The sequence below is a fragment of the Schistocerca cancellata genome, chromosome 1, assembly GCF_023864275.1.
Source record: "Schistocerca cancellata isolate TAMUIC-IGC-003103 chromosome 1, iqSchCanc2.1, whole genome shotgun sequence".
Classification (NCBI taxonomy): Eukaryota; Metazoa; Arthropoda; class Insecta; order Orthoptera; family Acrididae; genus Schistocerca; species Schistocerca cancellata.
This window is the reverse complement of record NC_064626.1, coordinates 455,559,877-455,587,246: the sequence shown is the minus strand read 5'-3', so window position 1 is coordinate 455,587,246 and position 27,370 is coordinate 455,559,877.

The following is a 27,370-nucleotide window of genomic DNA, read 5'->3' as shown; positions in this document are numbered from 1 at the left end:
GATTATTTACAACTATGTACCTCAGGAGTAGACATCATCAATTGGAGGTGGCGGCTGAAGATAGGCCGAATACAGCGTTTACCCTCTCAGCGGGACATTTTCATTGCAAACGCATGTCGTTTGGACTAAAGAACGCACCGGAAACTTTTCAGCAGTTGTTAGATAGGGAACGGAGAGGATCAAAGCCAAAAACTTGTCTAGTCTATCTCGATGACGTAGTTGTCTATTCAAAGGATTTACCGGAAATGTAAGACATTTGGAGGATCGACACGTTTAATATTAAGTGTAGACAAATTCCATTTTGTGCAAACTCAAGTAAACTATCTGTGCCATGTGATTAGTGAATGTGGTGTACAGACGCAGTTCAGAATCATCCGATATCACAAACAATTAAGAAGGCACCCTCTTTCATTGGCCTCTGTAATTATTATAGATGGTTCATGAAAGACTTCGCGGAAATAGTCGGACCCTTCAACAAGCTACTGAAAAAGGGGACGAGATTCCATTCCTCGCAGGAATGTATGAAAGCCTTTGAAAAATTGAAAGAAATATTCATTTCAGATTCAGTACTGGTTTTTCTGGCTTTCGAGAAAGAGTTTATTCTTTCGTGTGATGCTTCAGATGAGGCAGTCGGTTGTGTTTTGGGACAGATGGTAGATGGTCAGGAACATCCGGTAGCTTACGCTTCAAGGGAGTTGAACAATGCGGACCGTTACAACGCAACATCGGAGAAAGAGATGGCGGTCATATATGGTATTACATATTTTCCGTGTTATCTGAGTGACAGTAAGTTTAAGGTCGTGGCAGATCATGTCTCATTGAAATATTTGCTTGGTTTGAAAGATCCATCTAGTAGATTAACTCGGTCGGCAATTAAGCTTAGTGAATTCGAGTACGAGGTAATCCAAAGGCCAGGGAGATCACAAGCAAACTCTGATTCTTGAAGCCGCGGGATAGCAATGTTAAGTACGCTAGGGAAGAGTGTCGAAGAGTGGCAGCAGGCACAGTGCCAGGCATTGAAGTCACAGCCATATTTCGTTATACGCGGGGGTTATTGTGTAGAACGACGAGGTATGGACCACGTTTGGCGCTTTCAGAGGATTCTCGGAAGGAAGTTTTGCAGCAAGCGCACGACCATATTTTGTCAGGTCATGGTGGACGACGTGCCTGTAGCAGACTAGTTTTCCAGGAAGCGTGACGTGGAGAAGTACATTAAGGACTGTGTGTCATGCGCGCAGAGAGCCGGCATTATGCATCAGGAAGTGCCGTTGCAAAGGTTACCAGAGGTGACCAATCCATTTTCTGTGTTAGAGTAGGATGTCCTCGGGCCATTTAATAAAACACCTGTACGAAATAGGTATGTTCTCACGACCATCGATCATTTCTTCTCGATTTTTGGCGATAGTGCCGATTACCAGACAATGGGCTAATACCGTAGCGTTGGCGTTACTGAACTAGTGGATATTAAAGTTTGGGCTGTCTGAGACCATTATTAGGATTTAACGAAGCATCGATTCCGCTAGTTGCATATAAGGAAGTTATCGTCGAGTTAGTTTCATTCGAAGACGGGAGAATGGAACGCATGCACAAGACAATTGCGAAGATTCCAGAATGAGATTTTCACTCTGCAGCGGAGTGTGCGCTGATATGAAACTTCCTGGCAGATTAAAACTGTGTGTCCGATCGAGACACGAACTCGGGACCTTTTCCTTTCGCGGGCTACCGAAGCACGACTCACGCCCGGTACTCACAGCTTTACTTCTGCCAGTACCTCGTCTCCTACCTTCCAAACTTTACGGAAGCTCTCCTGCGAACCTTGCAGAACTAGCACTCTTGAAAGAAAGGATATTGCGGAGACATGGCTTAGTCACAGCCTGGGGGATGTTTCCAGAATGAGATTTTCACTCTGCAACGGAGTGTGCGCTGATATGAAACTTCCTGGCAGATTAAAACTGTGTGCCCGACCGAGAGTCGGCCGTGAGTCGTGCTTCGGTAGCTCAGATGGTAGAGCACTTGCCCGCGAAAGGTAAAGGTCCCGAGTTCGAGTCTCGGTCGGGCACACAGTTTTAATCTGCCAGGAAGTTTCAATTGCAAAGATGTTGAGAAATTACGTAGGTTCCAGACACGATGATTGGGGCGTCTATTTACCAGGAAAATGCCGTCTCCCTTTGACGTTTTGGTACCTAAATTAGGACCGGATGGAGAGTCGGCGTGGAAGTTTGCCAGAAGAATTAGGGAAGTTCGGAGGAAAGTGCAAAATGCAAACCACGAAGGTGCTAGAACGCCAGGAACAACCAGTCAGAAGTATGAGCAAATTGCCGCAATATCGAGTGGGGCAATGGGTAATAGTTACTAGTCCCCCCTATACGTCAAAGGAGAAAACGAAAGGATTTTTAACAACCAGGCCGTGAAAATGAGTTCTCCAGTCAATATGTATATGAAGTTCCCTGAAAGAACGTCTGTTACACAGGTCACTCGCATAAAACCATTTAAAGAAATGGTAGAGGGGATGGCACAGTTATCGGCAGCAAATGAGGAGGTGAAAGCTACAAAGGGTAGAAAGAACGAACCCTATATCGGTGAGCAACGTAAGGTGCATGACGAGCCGTATAGGTTAAGGTCGTGTAAGTTGTGTAATTGTAATTGGTTGGGTTTTATTTTGATTTACTATATAGGGGAGTATGTACCTCTTTTTCCCCTAGGGACATTTGTTGTTTCTTTCGGATTTGCTAGTTTTTCATGCCATTATTATCGATTTTCTTTTTTTTTGTGTGGATTGTGCTTTCTCGGAAAGAGAAAGGGATGTTCGATTTGTAATCTGCCTGGGTGGCCGAGTACGGACTGATATGAGAACATGTGAAGTGAGTTCGTTTCTACGGAAGTAAATGGCACGAGTTGTGGTAAGGAGCTTCTGAGAGCGCGAATGTACTTCTAGCTCAGTGTTCACGCAGGAAAATGTATGGTTGAAATGCTACGAAAGAGGAAGGACGGTAGGGTTGCAAAAAATGGCTCTGAGCACTATGGGACTCAACTTCTGAGGTCATTAGTCTCCTAGAACTTAGAAGTAGTTAAACCTAACTAACCTAAGGACATTACACACATCCATGCCCGAGGCAGGATTCGAACCTGCGACCGTAGCGGTCTCGCGGTTCTAGACTGCAGCGCCTAGAACCGCACGGCCACTTCGGCCGGCAGGGTTGCAAAAACTCGAGCTTCTGGTAATCGGAATGATCATTAATGGCATGCCTTGCGAAGTAATCGAGGCGGATTTTCATCTTCCAGCTATGCTCACAGGTTCAACTGTTATGACACCGTCGCGGAATACGTTGTATTGGTCAGTTGGGGTGTCATAGTCCTGTGCACTCATCCGATGGAGGCAATCAAAGGGGTACGGGGTTGTCTGTTGCGTTTCCTCGGCGACGTTACTTCCTAACATGTTGTTCCTCGTCGAATGGCGGGCGGTTATCGTCTGACAGGTGGTCAGACGCCAGAAAAGTGGAGATCGGTACAGCTCCATGTGGTTGGGACAGACGACTTGCGTCTGCTGACGGCCATCAGACTTTGTCACTGCCTCTAGCTGTACTGTAGGAGAGAGAGGAGAAACGTCCACAGCGTCCTCGAGAGGCGTCGACACCGGTGCCGACTGATTCAGAAGGGGTGCAGCAGGCAGTCCGGTTACATAAGACAAAGGTAACACAGTCGCAGGGAGAGCGACGTCGCCCATCATTGTCTGAACCATCAACGCTGGAAACGTTCAGAACGGGCTTGGCCTTCCTGGCCACAACCTGAAAAAATGTGCGGCTGGCCATCGTACATGACGACAGTCCAGCAGCCGGCAATTAGCAAGTAGGAAGGCATGTGTTTTCTTACTTCAGTTTTTATCTGAGGACGCCATTGGGGACACAGTATATTTCGAACGTCTTCCAAGTTTCAGCAACGTGACTGACGACGTTGCCGTAAGGTTTAAAGCCGAAAACTGCAACACCCGACGGCACATCAAATGGGAGTTCGAAAACCCGCAACACTTACAGACCAAAACCAGCGTGGTCAACGACGACAGCCCCTTTATGACCGTCAGAGTATCGGAACTTGAGGTCGTGAGCATGGCGCCGCATAGCGCTGGCGTACAGATCTTCGTTCCCCACATTTATGTAAACTGTGGTACTAAGGATAGAAACATGAATTCCGAGAACATCTTGTGGCGAGAGACGCATTTCGTCCCGTATAAACGGTTCAACTTCGTACGCTTTTGGTTGTTCATGATCCAAATAAAACGTTAATTTAATAGTGACTTGGCAACAGGAGAACTCCATGATGGTCGGTCAATCCAGACACGAAGACAAGCCGCGACGGGGAAGTAAACACACAAACAAGCAGCACAACAGGCGAGAGGTAAAGAATGCGTGCTCGCCTCACCACTGCAGTGAGCCATCCGGACAGAGTGGTCACAGCAACTGCACGGACTATCCTAGCACGCCTGCCGTCAGACCCAAAATCGCAACCCACCTTCACACTGCTGATGTAGTGCCGCAGAGGCATTGTGCTCGTTGCTCTCGGCATTTCGCCGATTCACGTAAGAGTTCAAGCCTGGTGTGCACCTGCAATGAAGAGATCATTGGTCGTTGCGGGCGGGCGTTATCATGGAGTAGCGTCACTTTACTCAGTCTTCCTGGTCGTTGTTCTTGTATTGCGTCTACAACATGTCTCAGTTGTTGACAATAAATGTCAGAAGTGCTGGTTGCACCTTGGGGGTGCAATCCATAGTACACCACACCGTCGCTTTTCCATCAGATGCATAATAATATCTTTTGTGGATGTGCGCAGATTTTTGCACGGGGAGTTGCTGCTTCCTTTGGAGTCAACCATTCCTTCCTTTTCTTCTGTTAGCATAAAGACATCATTTCTCGTCACCAGTAACGACCTCCATCAAACCGAAAAGGTCTTCCTGAACACGGAGAGTCAATAATGTCAAAACGACCCTCCTTAAAAAGAGAAAACCGTTTTCTTGGGTGTACCATCCAATAGTATTATCCCCATACATGATGCAAGTATTTATGGCTGCCTCTGCTGCTGTCACCCCTCCACTGAACTCAAACAGAAGGATATGTCAATAACTGTTCCGATTTCTTCAATTGGCAGTCCATTTTATAGAGTCCACAGCTCCGCTCACGCCTCCAAATGACTAAATGTTAATAGGTAATGAGACGTGGTACTTAGGGAAAGGCAGGATTCAGTGTGGACAGGTCTGTACTCAATTACCATTGGTTGCTCAGTCTTTTGTTTCTTTTTAAATCACGTACACTCGATTTGAGAACAATTGCAAATAAGGTTGACAATAAGGAACAATTATCAAATTTCACTATTAAAACACAATGTGTAATAAAACATTTCTTAAGCAAGTTGCACTCACGGCTATAGGCCTTATTGACCAGAAATTCAACTTATTTGTCGGCTGAAGGCCCCAATAGTAATAACTCAAAAATACAATTTGACGGCTGAAGGCCTAGGTAGCAAATTCTTAAGAACGAGTTATCTTCTCCAAGAGACACTAAAATATTATAAAAAAAAGGACAATCATCATATTTTCACTATTAAGAGATAATATCTAATTAAAAATTCTTAAGACAAATTGCAGTCACGGCCGAAGTCCTTACTGACAATTATCACAATGTGACCAAATCAAGAGAGAAGTGGGCCTCAGACACTGCTCCAAGGATCGACCACGGAAAGTCGCTCAACTTCGTAAACGATGATACAGGCAGCCAACATTTGTATTGACTTAACCGGATTGCAACTCAAACTAGTGACAGTTTAAACGCAGGCCAACACTCTTGCAAAATCTACCTAACATCTGATAACCAACACAACGATGGAATAACCCAGGCAAGGTGGAGCTGGGGGACAGCGCTGCGTCTTCAGAATCCGGTGTTTAGAAGATCCAGAATCAGAAGGACCCACTACGACCAAAGTAGTCCAAAAGAAACAAATATCCGAACCACAATCAAGGAGGCTGTCGAACTACACGCCTTACCGGACAGCAGCGGCAAGGCGAGGAAAGGCACACTGCTGCGAAAATACGCTAACCTCGTGGGCAGGTAACTGGGGCGTTAGCGGCCACTAGGCAGAAAAATACCGTAAGTTGAAATTCACCAATAATAACACATGGAATTCAATGAATAATAATAATAACAATAGTAAGTGGAGGACGGCTAATTTATTTCGTCAACTCCTAACACGCTACTCGTTGCTCTTCGTCTCAGCGACCCTGTGAACAGAAACGTGCGAACAAGCGGCGTGATCTCAAAATAGTGGAGGTTTCACTACTGGGTTAATGTCCACTCAACTCGAACGTGCTGGGTCCGGAGGAAAACGAGGTTGTCGCCCTCGCAACTACAGCCCCTCGATCCGGCAGTGCCTGCGTGCCGTCAACAGCCCTGGTACGTGATCGCGCTGCCGGACCTCACTGCTGCTCCGTCCCAACCGAACCACCCGATACACCCCCGATCCGGAAAACACTTGACGCCCTTCCAAAGATAGTACTAGGGTACTAGATATCCATAACCGCTGCTGCTGTCTCTCGTGAACAGACAACGCTAGCAAACGTAGTAGCGCCAGAGAACACGATGCCAACCTACCCAACGGCATCAACGTGATCCGCAACACGGCTCATGTAAACTCAATTAGCAACAGTGAACAGCAAACAGAAAATGACAATCGATAAATAAACCCATAGCAACCGGAATACCGACCTGCAAAACAAAAACGCTACGAACTTGTGCACCAACCTACTAGTAACAGGAGCAACTACTGCAAATCATTTTATGAACGCTTGAACTAGAAAGGAGACCTCTGATGTTAATTGTATGCAACAAGGTTTCCCTTAAACTGTAAGTAAGGTATTAAGAACATTTTCTAGGAAATGAGGGTTGTAATGTGCACTACTCGACATTTTCTAAACTCGTTACTAATCATTCCCCTATTGATCTGGAAGGAACCGAAATTTTGTGTAAGGAGGTTAAACGAGTAAAGAACGGGAAAGTCTTAAACACATACTTCATAGGCTTTGTAACATGTTATATGAGCGACTGCTAATCGTGAGTCGACAGTTTCTTGAAGGTTTTAACCCGGTTCTTTAGACCAGTTAATGTAGTTACAGTTCGTCGGTGGCCTCCACTTATCATTCATTCTGATCAAATTTCTACTTTTCTTGTAAAACATTTTATCTCCTTCTATTTATCCCCAATTTTTCACTGCTATAATTCATTTTCAAAGTTTGCCGTCCTCCTGCCTACCTCCCATCATCACCCATTTTTCTGCCTAAAAATTTTGTCACTTTGGTATCGACATACAGCGTTTTCTATACGATTAAGTTTTCGGGCAGTGACGCAACCTATCGATGTTTCCTATTTAGTGCACTGCGACGACTTTGTCAGTAGCTGCATGGCACCATCGACTTACGGGCCGTTTCACTGCCTTTTAATTTTATTTACATTTAATGCGAAAAGTTTTAGCTTAGCCCAGATGCAATGGGAATGTTTTTTAATTAATTTTATTTGGTTTTACTGTTGGTCACTTATAGCATGTTACTTTACACGAGCCTCTTTGTTCTGAAATTTGTCGTCGCCAAATGTGATTTTACGCGTAAGTAACTTTTATTTACTGTATTTTTATCCAGTAGTTTTTTACGTCCTTTACACCTGGTTAATTCTTTGTAAATATGACTCAAAAATGTCCTCACTAGGTCTATGTACTTCTAAAAAAGACAATTTTATTATTGTTGAAACCGTTGTCAAGTGTTTTAATACCTTTATTCCTTCAACTGGTTGGCTGATTTTCTCAAATCATTCATTTTCACATCCTTTGTTGTTGAACAGCAGCTATGTTCAAAATTTAAACCACAAATACAGTATCGTGCAAAGAATTTTTCTGAAATGTTTTTTTTTTTATTATTATTTACTTAGGTTTCTCAACATGCTTTTACTGTGCTACCAAAGTGATCCTTCACTGTATACAATGTATTATTTAATAAGTACCATTTTACTGCCTTTTGAAATAAATTTGTTTTAGTGATCTCTTTAATCCAGGTAGGCAATTTAATGAACAATTTTATACATTGGTAGAAAACACTGTCTTGAGTTTATTTTTAATACCTTCTTGATAAATTTAGTAGAGCACCACGTCGATGGACACAGCTGTTGTGCAGTAATCATCAAGCAATTGTTTTTGTGTGCATAACTAATTGATAAATTTACTTACAAGGTATTGTTGAAATTCGCGATGTTTTGAACAGATATTTAGAATGTGCCCACTTACTGTTTTTGGTTATTATTCTCATGGACATTTTCTGTAGTTTGAAAACTGTGTTCACATTATTTTCATAGCTAAGGACTCAATGCACGTATTAATATAATGGAATTAAGAATCACTCGCCTTTTTACGGTGATGACAAGCCTCTACGCCCTACTGGCATAACATGCCAATGACATTCTGTTGATAAGTATTTTTGTGTGTTCACACCACCTTAACTGACAATCAATACTTTTTTCGAAGAGACTTTCTTCTCGTAACGCAGTCTGTCTACATTTTGTGTAACAGTGTCATTTTCGTTCTTCAAACTGAAGTTGATGTCATTTGTTTTCTTTCTGTTCAATGTAACGTTTAACTTCTTAATCAATATTAACCTTCTTGAGGTTTAGATTTGCTCTCTTTGTAAGTTCTCTATTTTTTTCCAGTGGCTATCATGTTGGTGACATTAATAAAGAGAATATTTTTTCCATCACTGACACTGTTCGTAAACAGGAACAGGATCGGTCCTACCAGTCTGTCCGGAGGAACTGCGACATTAATGTATTTCGAATCTGATAAGCATTTCATCAAACGTTTAGCCTTATTTGAGGCTTATGTTATCTCTATTAACTCTATTCTGCTAAATGTGATCGGAGCCAGTCCTTACCTATACCACTTATTCTTAATAATTGTAGCTCATTTAATGGAATATTTTGATCAACATTAACAAAAGCATCGGATTGTGTTTGATATTTCCATTCTATTTCAAGATCATAATGAAACGTTAAAAGTGGACCGTCGGTAACAGCGGACCGTCTGAAATATTTTCGAAAGAACGGTCCGTCGAGATCACATCATGAATTTTCAGAACGAATCTTCACAAGTACAGCGGGGTTTTCGCGAGGTCAGACAAAATTGTCGGTTCATTAACACGCATAATGAACCGTTCGCGCACGCACAGAGGTAGGGCCAGCGCCAAACGCATTCGCCCCACAAAGCTGGGACATCGTTTCACGCAATTCGGCATCCCGGCCAGCGTTTGCCTTTGTGGGCGGGTCACAGTGTCGTCACACACGGCGAGCGCGCAATTGCGGCGCCGGCGTCACAGAGAGGTCGGCCGCCCACGCGGCGAGGGCGGGGGTGGCGGGCGCTCTCGTTTTTTTGCCCGAGCGAGTTCCGGGAGAGGCGACAGGCCATGGCGACCTCGTTCTCTCTTGTGGCACGGCTTGATAAGGTTCGGAACGACCGTGGTTGTCTTTCCGTAAAATTACCGTCGCAAGCCTCAATTTCTGTTGCACGCCGACTAATGGGTTGTGAAATGAAACAAATATGAATGCGCTTTAACACTCTCAGTCAAGTGTAAAAATAGTAATGGGGAGCGTGAGCAGAACTTTACCATGAAACTTCACACAGCCACAGCTGCTTCACACTAATTCCTAGCACACACCTTACTGGATTTTCCTTGACCTGCAGCCAACGGCCGATGCTTCGAATCTGTGGAGATGTGGTAGTCAATGCTTCCAACCGATGATGAGGTTCCGCGCTGTGATACCAATCCGAGCATGGTCGCCAGCTGAAACGATCCTTTCGCCCATCCTTGGAGCTCCAGGAAGTCGCGGGTAGAGTATGATTATGAACAATAAGTCTCTTTTGTTTTGTAGACTTGAGAATTCAAACAGGAATTAAATTTATACCCGAGAGTATGCGAGATATTTGTGTTAAAATATTGGGGAAGTGACTTTTCTTGCCCAAAAGTTTCCATTAAAGTAATTCTATATTATTCAGTCATAATCATTTAACTTGAATGTAATGAGGAGAGAAGTTAAAAAACGACAGTTTGCAGTGCGATGTACAACAGGTGGATGTTCTTGAAAAATTCTGCGCTGCTGACACCTACCGGACGTTTCCGTGCTTTTCTAAGGACGTCATGTGGCTGCAAATCCCACTGAACGTTATCTCATCCCTTGGAACTGTAGTCTGACAGCTAGTATCCAGAGTGGAACCAAAGAAATGTGATCGTCATCGAAAGAAGGAAAGAACCTGGAATAAAATATCTGTGGCTCTGCAGAATTCCGACAATTGTCGACTCTGGTAATTCTTAAAATAGTCAGAGGCACAATCGTACGCTGTAGGGAAGCCGTCTTGGGTTCTATGTCTTAATCATTCTGCAGCATGGGAATCAGTGTCCATTAATTTCGATAAAAGTCCAGGAATTAATCTCTCAACATAGAGAATAAACGACTTTGGTGCTGATTTACTGATTTCCAGGATACAAAGTTCCCTACCGGTCACGACACACGAAATAATGTTTCGAGCCACAGACAATCGAGAAATTAAAATAAACAAAGAAAATTAAACGCACCTTTTCCATTCAAGAAATTAGGTTTTTCCATAAATGATCTTCACAGTTGCATTTGACGATAAATCATTCTCTTGTATGAGGTGACCATAATTAATCAAATTACATTCCGTATTCAAAATGGCAGCTTACAATAATGCTGCTAATTAAAGTTCTACTGAGATTCTGCCATCAGATTACCCTCCGCAATTGCTAAATCAAAAGTAAGTAAGTCATAATATACGTAATATTCCACAGTCTGTCCACAGTATTTTTACATCACGAGTCAGAGGTAATCTCTTTCTCTATTGTAGTCGTAATCAGTCTTGGACCCATATAGATCACTTGCGCAGTTACGCATGGCGCTAGAAGAGAAAAACTGACACAAAACGGCGATACTACAAATGTCCCTGGCCGTAGCAACAAACTTTAAATGCCAATTAAGTTTGGTTGCTACCAATTTTAAGGGATTGTCCAGTTTCACTAATTTACTGGAAATGGATAACTATTAACCTGTCCATTTGCAACCAGACCAACATTTGGTACCTTAACCACTTTTGCAGAATTGCTGTACATTAGGGTAGCATAGGTCTACAAAACACTTTCTCGTTAGGTACAAGATTGCCGACTTTCACGTATGGAGAGACTTATATCTCATTCCACCACACAACCATGGAAGACCACAATAAATTCAAATCTACCCATTAGGGAGTTGTATTCCAGAGGGAAACCGTGGAAAACCCCTGAATACGGACCCGCAACCTTGACTTTTTTCCGGTATGTAGATGGATATAAAAATTTTGAAAATTACACACCAAAAACAGAAAACTAAAATAGCATGTACAAATCACAATGGATATTTTAAAACGTTAACTAATTTCGTTTGGTAACGAATTTAAATGTTCAGATGACTAATAGAACATAAACTACAGTTTGTGCGTTTAAAACAATTCAGTGAACAAATGCAAGATAACAATCTGTTGGCTTCAATAGACGGATTCGACGACGATCGATGAAGCTGGATGGAGTTGGTCATGAGATGGATTCCTGGATGCTGGACGCTGACAGGAACTGTTGGAGGCTGATGTGGGACGAATCTTGCTGGAGCCAGGTTATAGGAAAGTGGGAGGATCTCGAACCTCATGGCACGAGACAGGACCAATAGGACATCAAACAATTTCAAACTTTGGATCAGTCGGAGACCTTTACGTTAGACACGGCAAAAGAATGTGTTTGTAGCACATTTCTCCATCGTATCCTTCATGATTTCAATACGTGCGTAAGATGTGTTATCCATTGCAGTGTCCAGTGCATAGCAATCGATTTTATCTATTTAAAATAAGTCTTTCCAAAGAAAATCACTGCTCATGATCATTTGATTACATTTGGATGTTCTAGGACTATATGAAGTCGATAGATCGTCCAACACCCTTTCTAACTTATACCACATAACTCAATATAAACGAATTTTTCCGTATGAGCCGATATTCAAAAAGAAAAGATCATCCTTCATTTTAGGAATTCTTCTCTCTGTGCATCGATGACGATTCTTCATTGTAAGACAAAACAATTTTTTGTATTCAAAGTGCATATTCCGCCTGGGAAATGCTTCCGAGAAAGACTATAAATCACCTTGTCCTCGCACCACTTCTATGTTTTTCTCATACATTTCTCTCTTAAACTCCTATGCCTTCTCAATTTCTTTTTAGTTCACGTCTAAATCTGAATCCACTTTAGAGCAATTGGATAAATCAATTCTTCTTACACTCACGATCATTTGAAAGCAAATAACTGACCATATATATATATATATATATATATATATATATATATTATATACGGGATTTGATCTGCCTGAAGGTGAAATTCATTAGGGTCAGGAACCACCAAACCAATCCCAATCAACATCTTCTATACCAACCACCTTGCAACTATACTAGGTGACAAGAACACAGCAAAATTTAACTGTTCGTTGTCGATGATTCCTGCAAGTCCCTGAAATGTCACCATCATCATAAATGAGAATACCTTCTTCGGTTAAGTTCAGTCAATTCAGGTACATTTCCTCTCATACAAAAGACCAACTTATGATGCATAAACGTGTGTGTATAAAACACATAAAGACACCCAAAATCGAAACTTAAGTAACTGAAATGGAGGACTACACAGTCATACAGACACTTCCTAAAAATAACTAACTAGCTTGTTCATCAATAAAAATTAGTTGCTTACTAGATAAACATTTTCATTACTTCTCTAAAGTACTCTCTTTGCAGTGCATAATCTCTTATTACTAACTCTGATATCACTATGAGTGCATCGTTCTGCAACATAAAACATAATTACTATAAATTTAATCATAGTCCATCACTCCTCACTATGTAATTCCTAATCACTATGAATTTAATTATCACAGCCCTTTTCACACAGTTAATCACTTCATATGATATTTTGGCGACAGAGTCCTCTGATTATTAGAGTTTCTGGATACGCCGTCAAATACGCACCGGTGTTTGGAATCTTCACAATTACGAAAGGTCCAGTGTATAATAATTGTCACTTCCTGTTCTTTTTGGAAAGTAATGAGGACTGCGGTCGTCCTCGTAGCAATACCTTTTCGCCTATCCTGAATGTTTGAATCAGTTTGAGTAAGCTGTCAGTCCTTTTCCCTGAGCCTGGCCTTCTCAGTGAGATTAACCAGAGCTTGTCTAATTTCCTCTTCCCGATGTATGCCAGTATATTCTGCCTTTGGAATTTTATCTACCCATCCATTTCCTTCCTTTATTCTAAACATCAGTTTAGCAGGCGTGAATTTGGTTGAGGAGGGAAGCAAGTTGTTCGTAATTTCCTCTAATTCTTGCAGTCTGCCTAGCGTGGTAATACGTTCTCATGAATCTATTTCATTCGTGGAATGCACATTAAATTGGGATGGCTTCTGAATGACAGAGCGAAGTTAATACCTGTTTTATCCTCTGTTGTGTTAAAATACAGGGTGTTTCAAAATGAATATGAGTGTTTAAAGGCTTCGTAACATTCATTATATTTAACTTAAAATTATGAATAATACACCAAGTGAAAGGGCAACTATAACAGTTTTTCTTAAAAGTGTTCAATGTCAGCACCATCGCCACACATCGAGTGGATAGGCGAGTTCTTCCAAAACCTTGATCTCTGTGTCTATAGGAATTCTTGCAACGATGCTGTTTCTGAAGTTGGATAGATCAGCTGGTAGCGGAGACATATAAACAATCTTTTATGAACCCCCAAAGGCATGGGGTCAGAACGTGTGTGAACATGAAGGACATATAAAACGAGCTCTGTCAACCAGTGCCTTGCGGCCAATCCAGCGGTGGGGTATACCGTCGTTTAATCAGTCGCGTGCTGAGTTATGCCACTGTGATGGCGCACCATTTTGCTGACAAACAAAAGTCTGCGGTTCAGCTTCTTCCAGTTGATGAAAGAGTCATTTTTTTTTGTAGACCATCAAGGTGAGAAACACCAGTTGCAGTTGCTTCACCGAAAAAGTCTAGAGGACTCTCGTTGCAACTGTACCATCTCATGAGGATTTGCTGACCCCAGATACACACATTACATGTATTCACATTTCCATTTAGGTGATATGTCGATACACCACTGAAGACGACACGATCCAGCAAATCTTCATCTCATGCAGCAAAATTTCGTTTGAGAAGTTGGCACGTAAACCGTAGTCTGTAGCTTTAGAGTTTGTAACAACCGCTGACAACAAGGACGAACTGATTTCTTTGGACGCGTTATAGACCCTCTCTCGTTCATGATGTTTTTCATTCATTCTAGATCGTTCCATACTCTTCCCTTTGTGGACGGGTATACAAACAGATCTGCTTGAGTTGTTCTTTCATTTGATGGATTATTTATAAGAGTAAGTAGAATGTAATAAATGTTACCAAGCCTTAAATCCGTATATTCAATTTGAAATACCCTGTATTTCTCCACTTTCAACAAGTAAAATTTGCAGCATTATCTGACAAAAGCGCTTCAGGCTTTCTAACCTTCTGAACATAGTTATTAGCTAATCTGTTTATGATTGAGGGACTCGTGGCTGTCTTCAACAGATAAAGTTTTACGTACTTTTTTAAAACGTCTAAAAATCCCATTATATATTTAACCCCTCCTCTTGACTGGGGCATGGACCACAAACGTTGATTGATACTAACGCAAGAAGTTTTTCCAGAAGAACTGAATGGAACATGTCCTTCGTCTTGGATTGTCGGGCTTCACTTTCTGACATAGTACACAGCGCTTTAACTCACGCTGAACTTTTCTACGGAGGTTGGAAAAATAACAGTAGGTATGTAGCTTTGCTGTACATTTGAGTACACCAACGTGTTCCCATGCATAATGGCTATACCTGATTAACTTCGTTTCATACTCCTCTGGTATACATACACATCAGTTTTTCAAATGTTCACTTCTTCTGTGGAATAAGAGATTATTCACCAATTTGAAAAGCTTATTAATCCTCTGCTGATCTGGTTGTCCTAGTCTTTATCGAATCTGACTCCAACATGCGTCTACATGTTGAAGACTAGTCATTATACAACAGAGGTAGTACCCTCGATGTAGTTGGTCTTCCATAAGCAGCACTTTGTGAACTCAGATGATTGTTCATTGTCTCATAGCTTCGGCATCAAACCTTCTGGCACACGTGGTAAGGTGTCAGCAATAATATAACCATAGTCACTTATGTGAACTATCCGAAAGTTATATTGTTCCAAAGCAATTGTCCACAGGGATAATCTTGAAAGCAGCAGTTTACATGCTTGCATGAAACTCAGAGACTGATGGTCACAGTAAATGGTGGTTCTTGATCCATAAAAATAATAACGAAATTTTTTTAAATGCCCAGAGCACTGCCTGTGCCTCATGCTCTTGCAAATGTGATCAGACAGAAGGCTGGCTCATCATCTATTATCCTGGTTTGAAACAAACATTTGCTTAATCCAACAGCTGATGAATCCATTAATAATCCAAATTCCAGTGACATATCAAGGTGCAACAAGACAGACAAGTTCACAGGTGCGTTTCTAATGTTATTAACACTAAATGACATTCATCAGTCCACACCCACAGCACATTCTTTCGAAACAGATTTAACAATGGTTTGGCATTCATGGACTGATCAGGAATAAACCTGCAGCAGAATGAAGCTGAGCCCAAAAAGCCATTCAGCTGCTTTTAGTTCTGTGGCACTGCAAAGTTGTTGATAGCACTGATTTACACTTCTTCCGGAAGAATTCCTTTTGTATCCATAAGATGACAGAAAATTAACTCTTTCTGAAGTTGTAAGCTGGCTGTTAACTCCTGCGTCTCTGAATACAGTCAAAATCCTTGTGAATATTGCAATACGCCTATCTTGGGTGTTGCTGTCTATTAATAGATTATTCACAAACATAGTAATCCAGCTTCTTAATGCACATCCCAGAACATAATCCAATGCAGAAATGAAGATTCCTGAGCTAATATTTAATCGATATGGCATCACTTTAAATTTGTAGCTCCTACCAGCATAAATACATGCAGTATATTTTCTAGATACCTCATTGAGATTTATGTGCCAGTATGAGCCCATAGATCTATGCTCATTAAATGTTTCGCATCATGGAATTTCTGGATGAGTTCATCAATATTTTCTGGATGAGTCCTCATAGGAAACATAATTTTATTTATCTCACAGACATCTAAGAGTAGTCTCACTTTTTCTCTGGTTTTAGGGACCACAAGCAATGGGCTATGATATGGACTAGTCAATGGCTCTGTCAGATCCCACTCTAGAATTTGACTGATTTCCTCTTCTACAGGTTTCTTAAGACACCAGATAACTGGATAGAAGCTATGACAGTATATCCTATGTGGCACAACATCACTATGACACTTATATCCCTTGATAATTCTGGGATTTTCTTCGAAAATAACTGAATGGAGATAATAAGAGGCTTCATAATTCTGTTCATCACTGAGGTGTATAGGTTCTTTTAGTTTCTCGATTACTGGATCTGAAAATGTAGACACTTTCACTGTGTTGAGGGAAAACATTCTTCAAGGTTCATTGATGATCAAGCTTATGTGGGCTATACGGCTCATGTACTCCTTCTTTCCGTACTAAGTCAACCTCCACTAAAGCGCTGTCGATCCAAAATTTCGCTTCCCCCACTGCGAAGTCGGTGCTTGCGCTCCTGTCTTGTATGCTACTGATGTCCAGGATACACTCCATGCTCAATCATTCAAAAGTCAGCGACATGTATGTAATTACTGCATTTCCAATTGCAGTTTCAGTTGTGTTTGCATCCTGACACTTGTGGACCTTGTGTTTAAGGCTCCTATAACTCTGTAGCTCTGAACGGTCAAAGTTGGTAGTTTTGCTTTTCGTGATAGGTTTTGGAACAAAGCGCTCGATATCACATAAGCGGAAGTTTCTGTGTCTAGTGTTACAGTGACTGGAATTCCTTCGATTGTAGCAAAGACATCCAATACTGGCACGAAAGGCTAAACTTCGCACACTGATAAATTTCCTCACACAGTTCTTCCTATAATTCCTTTCCATCGCTATTCCATAGCACCTGCAATTGCTGGTCTAGCCCCTATTTTAATTCCTGGGCTCGAGGCACACAATTAGTTTGTTGGCCGCGCGTCACTGCCACTATTCGCACTCTGTAGTTACTGGTGTTTGCATGTACCATCCTAATGGCATAGACTGCGGCTGATTCTGTTGTTGCTGTTGCAAAAATTACTGTTCCAAAATGACCCGTTTACAGTTGCTGGTTATTAGGCTGGACTGGATTGTACCACCGATCGCCTCTATTAAATTTGTTTCTTGCCAGTCGGAAGCCATTACCATTTCCACTTCCACAGTTGTTCTTAAACTATCGTTTTGATTACCATTTGGTACCTTGCTTGGATTTGCTTTTTCCATTTGCTTGGTTCTTTCTGTGCATTACTACCATTTCCACAGCCACTTCGTGAGTGATAGACACAAGTGTTCGCATTATTATACCCGTTATTCTATCTTGACATCGATTTCAGTTCTTCTTTAATCATGTCGTTCGAATCTAACACAGGTAAAAATTCCTCCAAATTTTCGTCTGACGCATTAACGACCTGATTTCCGAAATTGGCAAGCGTTCTAGCTTGTCATATTCTCAATATGTCCTAATGGATCGTCCCAGTTGTAATGACACATTCCGATGCAGAGAGATACAACACCTTAAAGGCTGCGCCAAAGATTAAATTGAGAGGGTTGTAGAATATAATCTCTGTAATGTGCATATTGGATTCTCTTTTGTCTCATACTCCAAGAAGGAGTTAAGAGACACTTTCGATTGTTGCCTTGTAGAGGATGAACGTAATTTTTGGTGTGTGCGGAAAGGCAGCCATATTGTTAGTGTTTATGGTTTGTGCGACGAGCAGAGCAAGTCTTATTGTGTTGTGAATAAAAAATAGTGAGAAGTATCTATCTAAGTTTTACGAGAGTTATTTAAAGTGACGTAGCATTGTATTCCTTGGTTTCCACCGTCTTGTGAAGTGAACCGATGGCGACTCAGGAAGATACACACGGTCAACAAAGAGAAGAACATCGATGGCGACTAATGAATTAATATTGTGGCAGAAGGACTAATTCTACGTCTAAGGTGAGTACTCTCATTAAATAAACAGTGACGTAGAATTCAAAAATGTAATTAATCGGAATTGTAAATTATATTTCAGGCAAATTTCACGCAGCACTGAATTTGTCCGCATTCAAGCCGGTCAATACAGTCCATAAACAAGGCTTTCAAATATTCTAAAGTTACAGTTCCATTTCCATAATTTTTTTCCTCTTTTCAAAAAAATCAATAAATTTAATTCTTTTTATTTATTTCGCCACACAGTTGCGACATTTATTAAGACATTTTTCGAAGTACTTTCTTAACGCCCCTTGCTTGAATGAGAATTGCTCAGGGTAAAATACTTTTTAGTGCAACCTTTGTTGAATTCCGCGGGACCACAATTTTGCTAAGAACGTCTGTTCAATCACATCGTAAGTCCGACAAGACTCGCAAGCGTTGGTTGCAAATGGGGCACCATCCCCTTGAATATAACCTGATATGGAATTAGGTTATGCCTGCCATGATGTGGCGCAGACGAATAGCGAAATTGTGCATGATCCACTGAAGTGTCGGAACATCGATGCTGTCGATGACCTCCTGAATGGCTGTTTACAGCTTAGCAATAGTTTTGGGGGTTATTGCTGTACACCCTGTCTGTAATACAGCTCGACAAAAAGGAGTCGCATGTGTTCGGATCCGGATAATAAGGCGGCCAATCGAGGCCCATGCCAGTCGCCTCTGGATATCCCAGAGCCAGAACGCCGTCCTCAAAGTGCTCCTCCAGGACATCAAACACTCTCCTGCTTCAATAGGGTCGAGCTCCGTCTCGCATGATCCACATCTTGTCGAAATCAGGGTCACTTTGGATAGCGGGGATGAAATCATCTTCCAAAACCTGTACATACCGTTTGGTAGTCACCGTGCCATCAAGAGATATCGCACCGATTATTCCGTGACTGGACAATGCACACAACAAAATCACCAGTTGAGGATGCAGAGATGTCTCGATCGTGAAATGCAGATTCGCAGCTCCACAAAAGTGCCAATTTTGCTTATTGGCGAACCTCTCCAAGTGGAAATATCGGAAATTCACGATTATTGAGCATTTTCTCTTCGATATTAGTTGTATTGTACAAGTACTGGCCCGTGGCGGCTTCTTGTGGACTGTATTGGTGACTCTAGTATGGCGAATACACGTCTGGATTTCGGTAACTGGATGCGTCGCCCGAAGTGTGTTGTCGTGGAGCTTGAAATGCCTTACTACCACTGCTCGCCACCCATCCAAACTCTTCTAGCTTTCCTTTGGTCATCTTAATAGATTCCTCAACTTGTTCCTTCCATTTCACAGAATAGGAGCCTAACTGAGTCTTAACCTCTTCTAATCTTTTCTTAAAATAATTCTCTTCTGCCAATTCATCCGGGGATAACGCAGAGACAGCAGATTTTACACAATCCATTATCGCCTGACTCCAGCTGCTGTTCCTTCGCCTTTGCGCAGTTATCGATTTCCCCCGAAAAATAATGCTTATTTAACTAAAAATTTTCTTTGATTTTATCTTCCTGACCTTGCATTGTTTTGCTGAGGGTAGCAGCCATTTCTTCTACCTGATTCTGTCGATTCACAATTTCATTGACAGTATGACCTATCTTTTCGATCTCTACTGGAAATTCGTCTTGAGCCTGTCGCAATTCTTGTAACTCATTCGACATGACCTTGTGCTTTCTGATAACATCAGCTACCGTCTCTTGCATTTCCCTTTGATTTTGCACGATCAGAGGAATTAAGTCAGCCTGTGTCTGGATTTCAGACTGCGCTTGTCCCATGGTTGACTGCGATTGTGCTACCTGATCGACTTGAATTTTCATATCTTTTTCCGCTTGTTCCATATGAGGAATATTGTCAGAGCAAACTAGGCTTTTGCGTAATTACGGTGAGGGGATCAATCGCGGGTGCTGAGGATCTCGGTAGATCCTGCGGTGCAATCGTCGACTCTGAAAATACGTAAACTAGTCAGAAGCAAAATGGCAATAAGGGAACACTTCCCGTAGCATACACATCAAATGGACTTGCTCATGACGACAACGTCATGACGAGTGAGGTAAGTCATTTCCTTTGTAGTTGCAGGTATTTTAGTCAACGTTCTTCTTTTCTCGTTGCTGTAGTGACCACCATAAACACACCTCCTAACGCCCGTCACCACAGTCGCGTCATCGATTTAGAATCGCACTTTCGATATTTACCATTTGGGGCCCCCGACTTCGATAGGAAGACATTCTTGGAAATTACCCAGAAGTAAGTAGGTTCATAGTATATGCAGGCTTTACATCAAGAGTCAGAGTAATCCCTTTCTCTATCGAAGTGGTATTCTTTGATCCATATAGATGACTTGCGCAGTTACGCATATGCATTTGCGCTAGAAGAGAAAAAGTGACAGAAAATAGGTGCTACTTCGATTTTCGATAGTTAAATGTGTGAAAATGAAGGCCCCTGGGGATGGGGTAGTTTCACTGATGTGATTTACGCAGCCACCTGAGACTTCTCGTGTACATTCTCAGGCGGAGTGTGTACCAAATGTTTTCCTCGCGCAAGAAGCCCGCTTGACTTCAGCGCTGGGCGCCGCGGTTCTGACCTCCATCGCAGAGGCGTCAAACGAAGGGCTCAAACGTGGGTAACAGAAGTTGTGACACTTGCACGGTGTCGATGACCAGAATTTAGATGAAATCTGGTGCCAATGTTGCATCATGAACCACCCTTATGCCTCACATGAACATCCGGGCTCTGCCCTTTTTTTCTGCATGTGTCAGCACCTTGCAGTTTGAAGCGTCATCAATCCCGAGGTAGGCCACAGCGCTTTTTTATCTTTACCGAAGAAGGATGTAGGCACCCCTGAACCAAATGTCAAACTTCTTTGTGGCATTGGGAGACTTCAAGAATCCGAGACTTTGTCTTGCGCAGCACACAATTTACAGCAGTACATCAACGTCGACATGTATCAGGTGTATCTCCTATGGGTCGTCAGGCGCATTTTGTGTGATGCTTTGGCTGATATTTACAATTTCATTTTGGCAGTGTGTAGCTAGAGTCAGCCCACAGAAATACTGCTCGTCAAGTTTTCCATGCGGCACTCAGTACCGACAGAAAGCTTCGGTTTGTTTCCCGTTACGATCAAAATGATTTTTAATGCGTAATTTTACGGGGCCACTCCACTGAGAAGTCGCCAACTAGTCTAGTGCGATATTCTATTTGCCTATCCGTGTTAACAAAGACATAAAAACACGAAAAATAACCAATACACCAGCAGCGAGAACACTGCCCTGGCCTATGCTGCTCCGTCGCTCGTGCAGTACTGGTTATTCTTCCTGTTTTAATGCCCTTGTTAATACATACCTAAAAATGAATATCGCACTATTCAATGGTTACTAAAGTTCCGTTGCAAGAATACTTTGCTCGCAACGACAAACAAGCAAACGCTTTCTGTCGACACTGGGCATCGTGTGAAAGACTTGACGAGCGGTATTCCTATGGGCTGACTCCACTAGACACTGCAAAAACTGAATTGTAAATATCTGCCGAAATACCAGAGGAAATGCCCCTGACGACTCATAGCAGAAATACCTTGTATGCTACACAAGCCTTTGCCCATAGCGTAGGGTTCCATCGTCCCAAGCAAGGGAAAAATGACTATCTATAGGCCTCAGTACGTACTCCAACCGCTCTTATTTTATTCTCCTTGCCCCTACAAGAGATGATGTCAATGCAAATAGCTGCACTTTCTCCCTCGAATAAAGGTTATCTTTATCTTCTCAACAGAGTTTGACAAGAACCGCGTCGTCTCTCTTCCAAGGATTTCCGTTTAAGTTCCTTAGACCATTTTTATTACACTTTCACAAGGGATACATCGGCCTTTTAGGAGTCTAGTCTCTGATCGTTCGACGTCTGTACTTCCTCCTACTTCATGTCCCTTCTGCCACTGAATTCGTTCGAGATCTATTGTCTCTGCTACTTATCGAAAGTGATCAAGATGCAAGGCTATTATACTGAGGTCATGTAATATGTCACGTCACATGTAATACGTCACGTCACATATGTAATGCATCACTAACTCAAGGTATTTTCCCAGACAGGTTAAAATATGCCAATGTCAGGCCTCTCTACAAAAGTGGGACACCACAGACGTCAATAATTATCGGCCAGTATCCTTGCTTACAGCATTCTCAAAAATCTTTGAGAAAGTTAGCCATCTCAACAGTAATGGGATACTTTGTAAATCACAGTTCGGATTTCAAAAATGCTGTTCCACTGAGACAGCAATATACAATTTCACTGTCCACATAACAGAGTCTTTAAGTAGTAAAATGTCACCAATAGGAGTTTTCTGTGACTTGTCCAAAGCATTTGATTGTGTGAACCATGATATTATGTTACAGAAATTACAATTCTATGGTATAAATGGAATAGCATATGAGTGGTTTAAGTCATACCTACATAAAAGGAAGCAAAAAGTGTCCCTATATGGGTCAAGTGTTGTAAATAAGTTTTCCGCTTCATCTAACTGGTGTGAAATTACATTAGGTGTTCCACAGGGTTCAATCATGGGTCCCCTTCTGTTCTTGATATATGTGAACGACCTCCCTTCCTATCTGAAACAGGAAGCTGAACTGACACTATTTGCTGACGATACAAGCATCATTATTAATCCAGTAAAAGAAAGTCCAATTGAAAATGATACAAATGAAGTCTTTGGAAAAGTCATTAATAGGTTTTCTGCAAATGGGCTTGCTCTAAACTTTGAAAAAACACAGTACATCCAATTTTCTGCTGCAGAAAGTACAGTTCGTTCAATAAATATATCACATCAACAGAAGTCAGTAGACTGGGTAGAGCATACTAAGTTTTTGGGTGGACATATAGATGAAAATCTTAATTGGAAAATTCATATTTTGGATCTCCTAAAGCGACTAGGTTCAGCAACTTTTGTGATCAAAATAATTGCCAATTTTGAGGATATAGAAATTAGTAAGCTAACATACTTTGCATACTTTCACTCTCTGATGTCATACGGAAAAATATTTTGGGGAAACTCAACATTTAGACAAAAAGTATTCACTGCTCAAAAAAAAGTGGTTAGGACAATGTGTTCACAGTCGTACATCTTGTAGGCATCTTTTTAAAAGATTGGGAATTCTTAAAACAGCCTCACATTACATCTGCTCACTAATGAAATTGGTTCTCAACAACATGGACCAGTTTAAAAACAACAGTGACATTCATGATTATAATACCAGAAAAAAGAAAGACTTACACTATTCATTGCAAAACCTATCTTTGGCACTGAAAGGGGTAAAATATGCTGCTATAAAAATTTTCGACAAATTACCAGATGAAATAAGGTGTCTAACAGACAGCAGTAATACACTACTGGCCATTAAAATTGCTACATCACAAACATGACGTTCTACAGACGCGAAATTTAACCGACAGGAAGGAGATGCTGTGATATGCAAATGATTAGCTTTTCAGAGCATTCACACAAGGATGGCACCGGTAGCGACACCTACAACGTGCTGACATGAGGAAAGTTTCCAACCGATTTCTCATACACAAACAGAAGTTGACTGGCGTTTCCTGGTGAAACGTTGTTGTGATGCCTCGTGTAAGGAGGACAAATGCGTACCATCACGTTTCCGACTTTCATAAAGGTCGGATTGTAGCCTATCGCGATTGCGGTTTATGGTATCGCGACATTGCTGCTCGCGTTGGTCGAGATCCAATGACTGTTAGCAGAACATGGAATCGGTGGGTTCAGGAGGGTAATACGGAACGTCGTGCTGGATCCCAACGGCCTCGTATCACCAGCAGTCGAGATGACAGTCATCTTACCCGCAGGGCTGTAACGGATCGTGCAGCCAAGTCTCGATCCCTGAGTCAACAGATGAGCACGTTCGCAAGACAACAACCATCTGCACGAACAGTTCGACGACGTTTGCAGCAGCATGGATTATCAGCTCGGAGACCATGACTGCGGTTACCCTTGACGCTGCATCACAGACAGGAGCGCCTGCGATGGTGTACTCAAGTCGAACCTGGGTGCACGAATGGCAAAACGTCATTTTTTCGGATGAATCCAGGTTCTGTTTACAGCATCATGATGGTCGCATCCGTGTTTGGCGACATCGTGGTGAACGCACATCGGAAGCGTGTATTCGTCATCGCCATACTGGCGTATCACCCGGCGTGATGGTATGGGGTGCCATTGATTACACATCTCGGTCACCTCTTGTTCGCATTGACGGCACTTTGAACAGTGGGCGTTATACTTCAGATGCGTTACGACCCGTGGCTCCACCATTCATTCGATCCCTGCGAAACCCTACATTTCAGAAGGATAATGCACGACCGCATGTTATAGGTCCTGTACGGGCCTTTCTGGATACAGAAAATGTTCGACTGCTGCCCTGGGAAGCACATTCTCCAGATCTCTCACCAATTTAAAACGTCTGGTCATTGGTGGCCGAGCAACTGGCTCGTCACAGTACGCCAGTCACTACTCTTGATGAACTGTGGAATCGTGTTGAAGCTGCATGAGCAGAAGCTCTGTTTGACTCAATGCCCAGACGTATCAAGGCCGTTATTACAGCCAGAGGTGCTTGTTCTGGGTACTGATTTCTCAGGATATATGCACCCAAATTGCGTGAAAATGTAATCACATGTCAGTTCTAGTATAATATATTTGTCCAATGAATACCCGTTTACCATCTGCATTTCTTCTTGGTGTAGCAATTTTAATGGCCAGTAGTGTATCTTCAAAAATAAATTGAAATCATATCTCCTTGACAACTCCTTCTATACCATAGATGAATTCTTGAATAGGAATAAATAAATCTATAAATATAGTATATGCATTTGGGTCATTTAAGGGAATGGGGTATATAATAGAAATAATAATCTTTAACTCTGTATTGTAATATATATATATATATATATATATATATATATATATATATATATATATATATATAAAATTTGTTTCATATGTGCATTTCTTGTGCACTTGACACGTTCCACATCATAACGGCTACCATACCGTGCGATTGATCAATGGAACACACAACCAACTAACTAGCTAACTACGATAAACACGTCAATAAAGTCTGGCATGAATTCCAACAGTGTTGGCACTACTCTTTATCCAACCCAGGTGCGTTTGTGATAGCGAGTTTATAAAGTGTAAGTTATCGTTATGATTAATCACCAGAGGATGAGGTGGTCGTGCCGCCGGGCCATGGCAACGCAGTGGTGAGCGGACTGGGCGCCGCGTCTGGATGCGGCAGCGACCTCGCCAGCCAGCCAGCCAGCCAGGCCAAAGCGAGGCGCCGCTGCTGGTTTGTATTCACGGCCGCCGGCAGCCGCGTGCCTCTGCTTATGCATTTCGCCGCGCCCACCAGCCTTACGAACAGCGGCGCCGGTCGACAGACACTACTGCGGTGCCGACTGTCGTAAGCAAGTACCTCCAACTGCTGCCACACACCCGCACTCCTCATGTAGATTAGTAAAAACAGACGTAAACGCCACTCAAAGATTAGGACTGGGCCCTTTGCCGACTGGCCGACTGCCTGCCTACAAGGCGGTACGAGGATCAGAATGTATCCAAGTATCTCCAACAGTCATTGCCAGTAGATCAATCTTGATGCTGTCTCTGCTTCCTTATTCAGGCAGCTATCATTTGGCCTAACGAAGCTGAGCCGACCCTGTTTCAGATCAACCTACCACAAAAAAAGTCCGAGAAGGTGCCGGGAATCGAGCCCAGATCCTTCTGCGCCAAAGGCAGCGACGCTAATCTTTAGTCTACGGAGGCAGGCTCCTATAAATTAGACTTTTCTAAATAACACATCTTGGTGCTTCAGTCGCGCTTAAAAACAATGTTTAGTTTGACGCGATGCTGCGATCATCAGCTATCACGTCATTAATTATTCATTGTTTTGTAAGACTACATTCCTCACATATGACAAACTTAGTCATACAAAATAACGTACAGTCATTAATGTATTACACTTCCACCTATGAGAAATGGAGTCATACAAAATAATTTACGATCGAGACATGCCCATGTGACGACGACAGCACACTGTCGAAATCCGCATTGCCAAATTAAACACTGTTACTAATCGTGAGTAAGTCACCAAACTGTGTTCTTTATAACATTCGTCGACAGTATGTATATTACATAAATAATGTCTTGCTGTGGCGACACTAAACAACAAATCGAATTTTTCGCATTTACGGGTATGGCTGACTATGGGTATTAGCCAGATAGGAGTACTTAGCTACTGCTGGGTACTCGTCCGGCTCTTGCTGCTTATCCGGCAATGGGTAATTGGTGAGCTCTGGCTACTTAACCAGCGCTGGCTACTTAGCCTGATATGTGCACTTAGCTAGCTTAATCGGCCAACGAAATAATGTACAAGGCGCATCATCTCCCCGTTACTGCCGGCCGGTGTGGCACAGCGGTTCCAGGCGCTTCAGTCTGGAACCGCGCGAACGCTACGGTCGCAGGTTCGAATCCTGCCTCGGGCATGGATGTGTGTGATGTCCTTAGGTTAGTTAGGTTTAAGTAGTTCTAAGTTCTAGGGGACTGATGACCTCAGATGTTAAGTCCCATAGTGCTCAGAGCCATTTGATTTGAATCCCCGTTACTCGAAATTACCAACTCTCTCGCCCTTCCCTCTCACAAAAACTTCCAAACTCTAACTAGATTCTGACGTTATCGTCGTGGTGGTCTTACCACTTTTCCGAGTACCTATCCACCGTAGTCTATCCGCACGGTGTTTAGGCGGGCAGGTGAGATTTTCTTTCCACATCATTCATTTCCAAGCCCTGAAAGTTGGGTAGGCTGTTATAAAACTAATTTTGTTCTTTTCTCGCAAATATCCCATTGGCTGGGAGTCGGGCACACGGGCTACCAATTCGGAATATTTGAGATGGGACATCAGTTCCAGCATTCGCTTGGTGCCCAAGGGAACATACGAGTACAGTGGTTTGCGTTGTAGCCAGGCTAAACAACGGGAGTCACTGCCGCGAACCATGTAGCGTGAGGATACCGTCGGTCGAAAACACAGTGCA